The sequence below is a fragment of the Capra hircus genome, chromosome 11, assembly GCF_001704415.2.
Source record: "Capra hircus breed San Clemente chromosome 11, ASM170441v1, whole genome shotgun sequence".
Taxonomy (NCBI): Eukaryota; Metazoa; Chordata; class Mammalia; order Artiodactyla; family Bovidae; genus Capra; species Capra hircus.
In genome coordinates, this window is record NC_030818.1 from 86922714 (window position 1) to 86936015 (window position 13302).

The 13302-nt window shown below is 52.6% G+C and overlaps 1 protein-coding gene across 1 annotated transcript in view; it reads right to left on the reverse strand.

The window, feature by feature from the left end:
- Positions 1-6787, reverse strand: part of HPCAL1 (hippocalcin like 1) — a 123184-nt gene extending 116397 nt beyond the window's left edge. The window contains exon 1 of the mRNA XM_018055663.1: positions 6482-6787. The gene's annotated coding sequence lies outside the window, so the exon portion shown is untranslated. The remainder of the gene's footprint in view (positions 1-6481) is intronic.

A 13302-nucleotide genomic window follows, 5' to 3' on the forward strand; every position in this document is an offset into this window, starting at 1 on the left:
CTTGCCTGAAAAATTCCATGGATGGAAGAGCCTGGTGGGCTACAGTCCATGGGGTTGCAAAGAGTAGGAGAACAGTGTGGAGATTCCTTAAAAAACTGGAAATACAACTGCCTTATGACCCAGCAATCCCACTGCTGGGCATACACACCAAGGAAACCAGAATTGAAAGAGACACGTGTACCCCAATGTTCATTGCAGCACTGTTTATAATAGCCAGGACATGGAAGCAACCTAGATGTCCATCAGCAGATGAATGGATATGAAACTGTGGCACATACACAATGGAGTATTACTCAGCCATTAAAAAGAATACATTTGAATCAGTTCTAATGAGGTGGCTGAGACTGGAGCCGATTATACAGAGTGAAGTAAGCCAGAAAGGAAAACACCAATACAGTATACTAATGCAAATATATGGAATTTAGAAAGATGGTAACAATAACCCTGTATGCGGAGAGAATAAAAGAGACACAGATGTATAGAACAGTCTTTTGGACTCTGTGGGAGAGGGCGAGGGTGGGATGATTTGGGAGAACGGCATAGAAACAAGTATAATATCATATAAGAAATGAATCGCCAGTCCAGGTTCAATGCAGGATACAAGATGCTTGGGTTGGTGCACTGGGATGAGCCAGAGGGATGGTATGGGGAGGGAGTTGGGAGGGGGGTTCCGGATGGGGAACCCATGTACACCCGTGGTGGATTCATTTTGGTGTATGGCAAAACCAATAGAATATTGTAAAGTAAAATAAAATATAAGGAAAAAATAATAAAGTTGTTAATTTAAAAAATCTTTAAAGACTGAAGTAGGAATTTAGTGGATCCAGTCTGGGTGGGAGGAGAAGGAAGACACCGTGTCCACTGGCCTGCCTCACCCTCGGAGTCCCACTTCCAGCCTCCCAGGGCCCCCACCTGCCTCCAGAAACACGTCATCCTTCAGCTCAAACAGTGCTTCTCCCCAGGCCTAGGGCCAAGGCAGGAGCTACTCTCCAGGCACCTGTCAACTCCACCAGCTCATTGGATGGTCTCCCCACCCCACAAATGCAACCAAGCTCTCTGGACAGGGATGAAGCCCAGGCCTAGCTTTCAGAGCCAGGCTTGGAGCAGGGCTACAGGAGGTGTTTAGCAGTGGGCTTCTCTGGTGGCTCAATAGGTAAAGCGTCTGCCTGCAATGCAGGAGACCCGAGTTCAATCCCTGAGACAGGAAGAACCCCTGGAGAAGGAAATGGCAACCCACTCCAGTACTCTTGCCTGAAAAATTCCATGGATGGAAGAGCCTGGTGGGCTACAGTCCATGGGGTTGCAAAGAGTCGGACACAATTGAGCGACTTCACTTTCACTTTTCACTTTCACTGAAGAAGAGAATGAACCTGGGGGGTGGTGGGATGGAAAGGGAGATGAAGAAATTGAAAAACTGACCTGAGGACAGCATGCCTGCAGCAAAGGAATGCAAGCCGAGCTCCAGCCTGAGGGATGAGACTTGGGAAGAAGAGGCATGAGGGTGGGGAGAGGGGTGGGGCAACAGGGGGCTGACCCATTAGATGGGTAGAGAAAGAAGGGAGAAGGGGCCAGAAACACAGGGTGGGGTGGGAGGTATGGAGGGACTCTAGGCTCTGCTGTGATGTGTGGTAGCACAGAGCACTTCAAACCAGTCCATCCTAAAGGAAACCAACCCTGAATACTCACTGGAAGGACTGATGCTGAAGCTCCAATACTTCGGCCACCTGATGCGAAAAGCTGACTCACTGGTTACGACTCTGATGCTGGGAAAGATCAAAGGCAGGAGGAGAAGGGGACGACAGAGGACGAGGTGGTTGGATGGCATCAAGTTCATGAACTTGGGCAAACTCCTGGAGATGGTGAGGGACAGGGAGGCCTGGTGTGCTGCAGTCCATGCGGTTGCAGAGAGTCGGACACGACTTGGCGACTGAACAACAATGAAGTGTGAAGCACACGCAACAGCATTGGGTCGGAGCAGTGGAGAGCTCACCGAGGTGACAGCAGGTGCCCGACCAGGGGGACACCTCCCTTGCTGGAGGGGACACACAGCAAGGGAAGACTAGCTAGGATAACAGGGTATTCTGGCAATTGGGGAAGACTTCCCTGAGGGGAACGACACATCCCTCAAAACTTTATTCCTGTGTCTAGGATCATGGCGGCTTTATCCAAGGAGTAAGCGTTGAACAATCCTGAGTGTTTCTTAGCCAAGGGTCAGAAACCCGTCACTAGCTCCTCAAAGAAGACTTCTCATCTAACGAGGCAGGCCCACCCCAGTCTCCTGGCTTCCTGCCAACTTGGGTTGTACCTGAAACTATAAAAAGAAACAAATACCCAGAAAACACAGCAACTGGATTAGCAAGTGGGGGTGGGGGTGAGGGGTGCACTGGGATTATGAAGGAATATAAGTACAGCAAGCGAAAGTCGCTCAGTCATGTCCGACTCTTTGCAACCCTATGGATTGTAGCCTGCCAGACTCCTCTGTCCATGGGCTTCTCCAAGCAAGAATACTAGAGTGCAAAAAAAAATAAAAGAATACTGGAGTGGGTAGCCTAATCCTTCTCCAGGGGATCTTCCCAACACAGGAATCGAACCAGGGTCTCCTGCATTGCAGGCAGATTCTTTACCAGCTGAGCTACCAGGGAAGCCCCTATGAAGGAAAATGAAAAGGTAAAAAGAAAGCATCTTGGCCACCCCAATGCAGCAGGGGACGGAACCTGAGGCCTTTCAGAAAGTGTCTTTACTTAGTCACGTGTCACAAACACCAAGATGTGAACATTTGCCTCTGAAATTCAATTTGACTTGAAATGACACAGCCAAGGTGAGGCTCTCTGAAAGGAGTCACTGTGCTTTTCAGATGATTTTTTAAAAAATTCTTTAGACTTGCACCTTGCTCAGTGCATAATACATGTTCCACCTGTCAAACTGTATGGATTACTTCAAGTTACATGAAATACACACTAGTAGATTCCAATGCTTTTTTTTTCCTTCTTTTTGGTGGAAAGTGATTTGAAAGAGTTTTTTTCCATGGGACAAGTGGCACCAAAAGACCCTAAGTCCGCTCTGCTGTCTCCATACACGATTACCCTCCATCATCCTGATTGGAAACTGAGCCCAAAGAGAAGAGGATAAGACCCGCACGAGATGCACAGATGTGCAGCCTTGTGGGTGGGCATGAAAACATACAAGGAACCCGACGAGACTACAGGAGAATGGTGAGCCCCAGAGTAGAGCGTGATTAAGCCTCCAAGGGCTCTCTTTCCCCAGCACAATGACATCAGGGGCTGACAAACTAGCAAAACACACATAATCCTCCATCAAGTCTGAGCCGGCAACTCATAAACTGGAAGCATCAACCTGCAACAAACAAGCACAGTTTAGTTCTTGCTGGAACGCTAAACTCTCATACAAACCCAATCCTCAACCTAGATAAAATGTCAGCTGCTGAGAGGCTTACTCTCCGGTGCCAAATAAACTCTGGGGCTCCTTATTAATTTAGTATCCTGGATTATCAGACTGTGGCACTTCACCACTTCCAAAGGGGCAAGGCAAGTTCTTATCGTAAGTTTGGGGGAAGGTCTGTTGGAGGAAGGGGAAGACAGACTACTCCGATGAACAAACACTCACCATCGTATTTCATGGGAATGTTGAAATTATGTGTGAAGAGCCCTGAGGGCAGGAATTACAAGCCCTGGATGACACCCCTACCTCTGCACCAGATGAAACTCCACAGAAGCTCCAGGTAGAAAGGGGGCTTGGTGAGTGCAAGGCCGGGGCTAGGGAGTGTGGGCCAAGAGACCCCACTCCTTGACCTTCTGTTTTTCTAATTCTGCACAGCCCTGCGGCCAGAAAGGGACTTTAGGAGAAATCCTGAAGGAATTCGTTCAAGCTTTTCATTTGTCTTGGAGTCTCTCTCGAGAAGGGCTTGTTGAAAATGAGTGGGTCACTGGCTAGTGTTGGGGCAAATCTCTGTTCTTCTGGGCATTTGACTCCCAAAGCCAGGTCTCCCAAACTATTATCACACATTGACGTATGCTTCCCAGCTTACAAAAATCGGAACACAAATGGAGCAAGCAAGGCAAGAACATGGCACCACATCCCATGGCAAGCGAGAGGCAGAGTCCCTGGCCTTCCTTCCAACACATTATCCAATAAAACCTCAAGAGCTCAGTAATTACAGGCGCTTTCAAAAGTGAAACAGAAATAGATCTAAGTCCATAACACTGGTTTCCTTAAGACAAAGGCTGGTTTTAACTCAGGGGGAGGGGGAAATCCCGGCTTTTGGTCTGTCTTATGAGCAGACAAAGTCAGACTGATTTTTTTTTAATATTATTGTTGAAATCTGATTATGGGGATGAGAATAGGATTCAGATCAAGAGCCCTCTTCTCCTCTAGGATATAAAATCTTTTTATGGAAACATGAAAAGCAGGTTGCATTCTAAGTGTGCTCCTGACAGAACTGAGGATGACAAATTAGCTTATTATTTGGTTCCCCTGGCCTGCAATCACTGTGGAGATCTCAGGGCTTGGGTCCCAACGGAAGGCAGACCAAAGGAACCGAGCCAGAGGTTTCTGCTCCTGTGTCATAGAAGCCTGCGGAAGCTTCCTTGAGAACACAGCAGAGAGCATCAGACACTTGGAAAGGCAACCGGACCCAAACGCAGCCTCTGCCCACTCCATGCCAGCCTTTCATTTTGAGAACCACATGTACCATGAGGTCAGCTGCTCCCTTGGTGAAAGTTGTTTTTTGGTTTTGTGTTTCTTTCCGCCCCCCTCCCCGCCCCCGCCCCGTCTGAGAAGGGTCCTGAGAGGAAGAAACCAGAGATGAAGGGGAGGAATTCCGGGCTATGGCAGAAGGCAGGCGGCAGAGCAGCCCTGGCCAGCTCGCCCTGCTGGATCTGAGCAAGCGCTCTGGTGTGGCTGGCCCGACTCCGCCTGAAAGCGAATGCTGGTTAGAGCTGCGTTGCAGTCACTGCAGTTCAATGAGCAGCAGGTTTGACACTAAACATTAAAAATTAAGGCGTGGAACTAGGAGAAAAGAGTCCCACGCAGACCCTCAGCTTCCTGCACAAGGCTGATCAGAGGGAGAAGGGATATTGGAGGGCGGGGGGTGCAGAACGTAGGACGTTCGATGTCAGCGCCCAAGGCAGGACTCGGCATCCTGACAATCATGCTCCTCTAGGGGGTAATGGATGTTGGCGGGGAGGAAAAGAGGGCAGCCTTCCGCGTGACCAGGCCTGGTCAGGGATGCCCCGGGAGCCCGAGATGCGTCTCTGCGGGGAGTGCCACTTTCTCACCGCTGGGCTCCCAGATGGCAGATCCGCACGCCCGCGAGGAGTACGCACTTGTTGAACAAAAGGGCTCCTGACTCCCGCAGCCTCTGCTTTCGGCCAGGAGAGGGACCCCCGCTCGGGCGCGCCAGCCTTAGCGGCTGGAGAAGGGCGGGCGCCCGGCGCTGCGCACTCCTGCACCTTACAGGCGGCGCCGGCCCGGAGCAGCGGCGGGGAGACGGCGCAGCCGGGCGCCTAAACTTTCTCGGGTCTCCGAGCTTCGTGGTTAAGTTAGGGCGGCGGGAGAAGCACACGACACACAGGGCGGGGGGTGAGAAGGGGGGTGGAACAGGAGCCTCTCCCAAGATAAAGGGGGAAAGAAAGGATTTTTTTAGTGAGATGCTAATCCAGTTAACATAACACCTACTGTGTGCCGGCACACGGCCGAACGAGAGCGAGCTTCGGTGTTTCTCATTTTAACCGTCAAGACAGACCCCGAGGGAGGGGGGAACTGTCCCCATTTGATAAGAAAACCGCGATCCGGGATGGTGGCGTATCGGGCACAGGCGGCGCGAGCGCGAGTCTCCGCGATGCCCCGGCTCCTAACTCCGCCGCAGGGCTCTGCCCGCCACCCCTCCGCCTGGGAAGGGACGAGCAGATGGCCGCCGCGCCGGCCCCCTCCCCTGGCCAGAGCGCACAGGCGACTCACGTGGGCCGCGTGGACCTGTCCCCGGGTGGGGGTGGCCCGGCTGTCCCCGAAGCCCGGGCTAGCCACCCCCCACCCCCGGCCTCGGATCCCTGCTCTGTCTGTAGCTCCGCACTGCGCCGGCCGGCCGGGACCCGCGCGGCTCTGCGCTCGGGTCTGGTCCGCCCACGCCCACCTTGCCCATCCGCACCCCGACACGCACAGCCGCTCACACACGATACACACTCCGCGCACCGGTCCCCACCAGCGACTGCGCCCCGACACGATTTCACAAACGCAACCCCAAAATGTGCCGATTCCAGCTGCACACACGGATTCCCCACGAGGACACGCCATTCCAGGGACACACCGCCGTACTCAGTCAACCACAACTCCACAGCGCAGAGAAACACAATCACCGCCGGCACACAAGCACACAAGCACACACACGCGCACACACACACACACACGCAGAGAGCCCGACCGCAGCACACGCCCCGTACCATCCGCAGCCCAACCCCTTTCCTACCTGCTCCGTCGCAGGACTCGATCTGCCGAGCTCCCCGAGCCCAAGTTCCGCGCCGCCGGCGCTGGGGGCGGGCACGGGCCGCTGCGAGGGACTGGCGCGCCGAGGCCGGGGAAGGGGTGCCTATGAGCGCGGGCCTCCGTGCGCCCGCAGCCGCCGCGTTGGCCCTGCGCTCATCGCCTCGCGGAAAGACAAAAGGAAGCCGGCAGAGAGGGAGGGAGCGAGGTGGAGGCGCCCGCGCGTCCGCAGAGCCGCCTGTCCGCCGCCTGCAGTAGCCGCGGCCCGCCCGCCAGCCCCGGGAAGGAAGGGGACGCGAAGGCGGGGCCCGGAGGCGGGGAACGGAGGCGGGGCGCGAGCTCAAGTTTCCTGAGGACACGCCCCGCTCGACCCCGCCCCTCCATTTAGCCCCGCCCACCAACCCACGGCGATCCCGCCCCCGACTCTAACCCCGCCCCCTTCTGGCTCCGCCGCGCCACGCCTCCGCCCTCTCCACGCTGGCCCCTTGCTGTCTTGACCGGGTCGCGGCCCTGAGTGGATCTCGAGGCAGGGGGCGGAGCCAAGCTCCAGCTCCGCCTTCCTAACCTTTGGCCCCTGGCCTGTGGGTGTGGGAGAGGCCTGTGGGGCGGTGCCCGGGAGAGGACCGCCCCGCGTCCTCCCGGGTTCTCTGCCAGGAAGTGTGGCCCCGGTGGCCCAGGAGGGGGAAGAAGCCTCTCAAGTCGCCTCCGGCCGCTGGCCAGGCCCCTTCTGGTACCACCCCCCTGCCCGTCCCGCAAGCAGGTGTCACCAGCCTTCCCGCGCCTGGTTCAGGGAAGGAGCCCGGGGCCCTGGCGGAGGGAGGCCTGGGTTCCAGTTCTGGTTGCCTTTGCTGACGCGAGGCCGTTTGGACAGGTCCATGGACCCCTTCGGGCTTCCCTGGTGGCTCAGCTGGTAAAAGAATCCGCCTGCAATGCGGGAGACCTGGGTTCGATCCCCGGGTTGAGAAGATCCCCTGGAAAAGGGAAAGACTACCCACTCCAATATTCTTGGGCTTCCCTTGTGGCTCAGCTGGTAATACACCTGCAATGCGGGAGACCTGGGTTCGATCACTGGATTGGGAAGATCCCCTGGAGAAGGGAATGGCAACCCACTCCAGTATTCTGGCCTGGAGAATTCCAAGGACTGTACAGCCCATGGGATCACAAAGGGTTGGACACGACTGAGCGACTTTCACTTATTTCACTTAGTATAACATCCTGAGGTTCATCCACGTTGGAGCATGTGACGTGATTTCCTCCCATATTAAAGCTGAATACTATTCCACTATATGTAGAGGGCTTCCTTGATAGCTCAGTTCATAAGAAATCTGCCTGCAATGTGGGAGACCTGGGTTTGATCCCTGGGTCAGAAAGATCCCCTGGAGAAGGGAAAGGCTACCCACTCCAGTATTCTTGGGCTTCCCTTGTGGCTCAGCTGGTTAAGAATCTGCCCGCAGTGTGAAAGATCTGGGTTTGATCCCTGGGTGGGGAAGATCCCCTGGAGAAGGGAATGGCTACCCACTCCAGTATTCTGGCCTGGAGAATTTTATGGACTGTACAGTCCATGGGGTCACAAAGAGTCGGACACGACTGAGCGACTTTCACTGACTTGGACTCCTTCAGCCTCGGTTTCCCCACCTGTAAAATGGACAGGAGCAGGCTTCTTCCAACCCCTCACTCCCTGACATTCAGTGGGTCTTCGGTCTCTGCTGAAGAAGGGGCTTGGTTGCCACCTCATCCTCTGGGCTAAGAGCCCCTAGGTCTCAGGGGGAGGTGGACCCGTGTTTCATGCAGACTTTCTCGTCTGCCTGCCATGTGGTGAGCAGCTAACAGGCAAAAATGGGGGTCTGTGCCTCCCAAGGCCCCTTGCCAGTGGCTTCAGAAAATCTGGGTTCTAGAAGAGCAGATAGGCACACGCCCCCACCTCTACCATCACCGCCTACCCCAAACATCCCCAAAGAAAGGTAACCACAGAAACAGCCATAAATGTGGAGCTGGGCCTTAGTGTTAGGCTGAGACAAACTGTCTTCCTAGCGTCTCCAGGGGAAAACTCAAATCTCCATCAAATCCTCCTCCACAAAAGCACGGTGAGTGGAACCCCCACCACGCAGGAGACTGCAGAGAGAAATGGTGGTGGGTGGTTTTGGGGGGAATTGGCTGGTGGCAGGGGGCTGGCAGGCAAGGTGGTCTGAGCGCAGACCCCTCTTTCTGCAGGCAAATGACAAAACTGTACCCAGAGGGAGTAAGTCTCTTAGGCGGCCCTGAGTGAAACCTTAAATGCTGCAGGAGGGCTCTCCCTGCTGGTGCAGTGGGCAGGAGCCGCCTGCCAGTGCAGGGAGCACAGATTTGACCTCTGGCTCTGCATGATTCCACATGCCACCAAGCACCTGAGCCCAGGAGCTACAACTACTGAGCCTGCATGCCACACTTACTGACCCCTGCTGCCTAGAGCCTCTACTCTGCAACTAGAGAAGCCACGCAATGAGAATCCCATGCGCTACTAGGAAGAATAACCCCAACTACTCTTCCTAGAGAAAGCCCACATACAGCAACAAAGACCCAGTGCAACCAAAACAAATAAATAAATGTTAAAATGCTGTAATGACAGCAGGAACAGTACCGGGCTGTGATGACATCATCGGAGCCAGCTGTGGTACCCAGGGTCTCCATCTTTCCTTCTCAGCAGAGACCAAAGTCTTTACAGGCCTCTTGCCTAGCTTCCGTAGCTTCGGGTGTCTCTTGGCTTGTAGGTGGCTGTCTTCTCCCTGTATCTTCACATCACCTTCCCTCTGCGTGTCTGTCTCTGGTTTCCCCTTTTATAGGAACTTAATAAAGGAGATCAGTCCTGGGTGTTTTTGGGAAGACTGATGCTAAAGCTGAAACTTCAGTACTTTGGCCACCTCATGTGAAGAGATGACTCATTGGAAAAGACTCTGATGCTGCAAGGGATTGGGGGCAGGAGGAGAAGGGGATGACAGAGGATGAGATGGCTGGATGGCATCACTGACTCAATGGACGTGAGTTTAAGTGAACTGCGGGAGTTGGTGATGGACAGGGAGGCCTGGTGTGCTGCAATTCATGGAGTCACAAAGAGTCGGACACGACTGAGCGACTGAACTGAACTGAACTGAATCAACTACAAAGACCCTATTTCCAAATAAGGTCACAATTCCAGGTACCAGGGGGTTAGGACATCAACGTATTTATGGGGGATCTATTGGACCCATACAGAGAAGGCAATGGCACTCCACTCCAGTACTCTTGCCTGGCAAATCCCATGGACGGAGGAGCCTGATAGGCTGCGGTCCATGGGGTCGCTAAGAGTCAGACACCACTGAGCGACTTCACTTTCACTTTTCACTTTCATGCATTGGAGAAGGAAATGGCAACCCACCCCAGTGTTCTTGCCTGGAGAATCCCTGGGACGGGGGAGCCTGGTGGGCTGCCGTCTATGGGGTCGCACAGAGTTGGACACAACTGAAGTGACTTAGCAGCAGCAGCATTGGACCCATAACAAGTGTCATATAATTTGTCTTCCATTCGATGGCTGTGGAAACTTCAAGTCAGGAATGATTCTGATTATTCTTAATGATATTTGACTTACTTTTGTGCTTTTTTTAAATTGAGGTATAGTTGATTTGGCTTTCTTGGTGGCTCAGACAGTAAAGAATCTGCCTGCAATGCAGGAGACCAGGGTTCAGTCCCTGGGTGGGGAAGATCCCCTGGAGAAGGGAATTGCTACCCACTCCAGTATTATTGCAGAGAAGGCAATGGCACCCCACTCCAGTACTCTTGCCTGGAGAATCCCATGGGCAGAGGAGCCTGGTGGGCTGCAGTCCATGGGGTCGCAAGGAGTCAGACATGACTGAGCAACTTGACTTTGACTTTTCACTTTCTTGCATTGGAGAAGGAAATGGCAACCCACTCCAGTGTTCTTGCCTGGAGAATCCCAGGGACGGGGGAGCCTGGTGGGCTGCCGTCTCTGGGGTCGCACAGAGTCGGACACGACTGAAGCGACTTAGCAGCAGCAGCAGCAGCCAGTATTATTGCCTCGAGAATTCCGTGGACAGAGGAGCCTGGCAAGCTACAGTCCACGAGGTCACAAAGAGCTGGACATGATAGAGTAACTAACACTCTCACGTCAGTAGGTAGTTGATTCACAATGCTGTGTTAGTTTCAGGTGTACAGAGAATTCCCTGGCAGTCCAGTGGTTAGGATTTCACTGCCAAGAACACAAGTATATGTATGTGTGTATTCTTTTCCAGATTCTTTTCCTTTATTTGTTATTACAAAATACTTGCCTTTTTTGTCATTATTTCTAAGATCTCCTTGGAAATGAAAATTCCCATTCACCTTCTGCATAAGACAGATATTAAATATTTTCATCTATTCTATTTTGTATGTACAAAATTTGTTTTTAGAGTCTATCTTCTTTTTTATTTAATTTATTGAAGTATAGTTGATTTACAGTGTTTCAGATATACAGCAAAGTGACTCAGTTTTATATATATATGTGTGTGTATATTGTGCCCAGTCACTCAGTCGTGTCTGACTCTGTGACGCTATGGACTGTACCCCAGGAGTCTCCTCTGTCCATAGGATTTTTCCAGGCAAGAATACTGGAGCAGGTTGCCATTTCCTCCTCCAGGGGATCATCCTGACCCAGGGATCAAACCCAGGTCTCCCGCATTGCAGGTAGATTCTTTACCACTGGGAAACCCTTATGTGTATATACATACATATACATATATGTGTGTGTATGTGTATATATATATATATATAATCCTTTTTCAGATTATTTTCCTTTATGCTGCTGCTGCTGCTGCTGCTAAGTCGATTCAGTCGTGTCTGACTCTGTGCGACCCCAGAGACGGCAGCCCACCAGGCTCCACTGTCCCTGGGGTTCTCCAGGCAAGAACACTGGAGAGGGTTGCCATTTCCTTTTCCAATGCATGAAAGTGAAGTCACTCAGTCATGTCCGACTCCTAGCGACACCATGGACTGCAGCCTACCAGGTTTTTACAAAGTATAGTTTCCCTGTGCTGTATAGTAGGTCCTTGCTGGTTATCTGTTTTATATGTAGTAATGCGCATCTGCTAATTTCAAACTCCTAACTTATCCCTCCCCACCCCCTTTGCCTTTTGGTATTCATAAATTTGTTTCCTGTGTCTGGGATATGATGCTGTTTTTGAAGCACTCTTACATATGCTATCTCTAACATTCTTGAGATTCTTTACCCTGTTTATAGATGAGGACACATCTGCTTGGAGAAATGAGGTGTCCAGCGTTGCATATACAATCAGTGATAGCCAGGTTTAAAGCCAATTCAAAATGTTACTGTGCTGGGCCCACACAGGCATTGGGGAAAAAAAAAAAAAAAAAAACTACTTAAATAAACTATTTGTAGTACTTTGCTGAACTTGAGTGCCTGTCTTACTAGGGAGGTTGTTTCAAATAAATGAAGTTCTAGCTCACAAACCCCTGCTCCTGAATGTTTGAGAAAGCGGAGGCCAGCGTATTTCCAGGTCCTCTTTTGATTCATTTGTAATTACGATGTAGCTACCAGGAACAGAGTGGGCAAGGTGGCTCCTCTGGCTGCCCGCCCTTCTCCCGACCCCAGAAGCTCAAAGCAGAGAAAGCAGGCGGAGCACTTGCTGGCAGCACCAGCAGGAAGGGTCACTCGATTCTGCCTCTGGTCAGCAGTGATCAGAGGTGCAGAAATGAACCCTTAACCATCTAGCTTATCCCTGACGTCCACCGGTGTTCGTGACCGCCCCTGAGGTGGATGCTGCGAACTTTGGGGTCACCCAGGGAATGTGACTCGGGGGCACGTCACCATGGGTCTCCCTTTCTCTTTTATCCTTGCAAGCTCTGGGGCGGTGGTGGATGGTGGTCAAGACTAACTAGAGTGTCCCTTCCCCTAGAGCAACCACCCTTCTCTGGACTGAATCAGGTCCCTCCACCCCCCAGCAATTGATACCCTGAAGCCCGAACACCCCCAAAGTGCCTGTTTTTGAAGCTAGGCCTTTTAGAAGATAACTAAGATTAAATGAGGTCATAAAGCTAGGATCCTAATCCCTTCGGGTTGGTGGCCTTGAAGAAGAGGAGGAGAGAATGTGATCTCTCCCTCAGTCCCTACAGGCCATGTGAAGACACAGCAAGAGGGAGGCCATCTGCAAGCCAGGAAAAGAGTCCTCACCAGATTCTCAATCAAATGGCGCTTCCTCCTTGGACTTCTGGCCTCCTAAGTTGCGGGAAATGACCATGTGTTCTGTAGGGCCCCTAGTCTGGGGTCTTCCGATATGATCCCCTGAGGTGCCTCAGACACGCCTTACATATCTTCCCATCTTCTGTTTCCCATCCATCTGCCCTGCTGTCCCTCTCTAATCCCAGGGATGGGAGCCCAGACCCCAACCTCAGGACCAGGGGCTTTCAGGACCTCGTTCTGTTCCTTGAGCAGGGCGTCGGCCTCTAGCCCTGCTTCCTGAGCCCTCCCCAAGCTTCTAAGGAGCAGGGTAAGGGTGTGGAAGGGAGACTGTCTGCTGTGAGGGCTCAGGGGCCGACTCCTCTCCCATCATCACCAAAGGCAGGCTCTGAGGAGCAAAGGGAAGTCGACAGATTCCAGGTTCCTGCAGCCACCCTCGTCAGGACCCTGCAGAAGTCTTCTCAAACCAGAAATGGAACCTGTGTCCCCTGCAGTGGGAGCACGGAGTCCTTATCACGGGACCTCCAGGAAATTCCTGGGAGATTCCTTAAATTCACTGAATCTCTCATTGGGGAGGTTGAGAGGCTTAAATGAGCAACATTAAA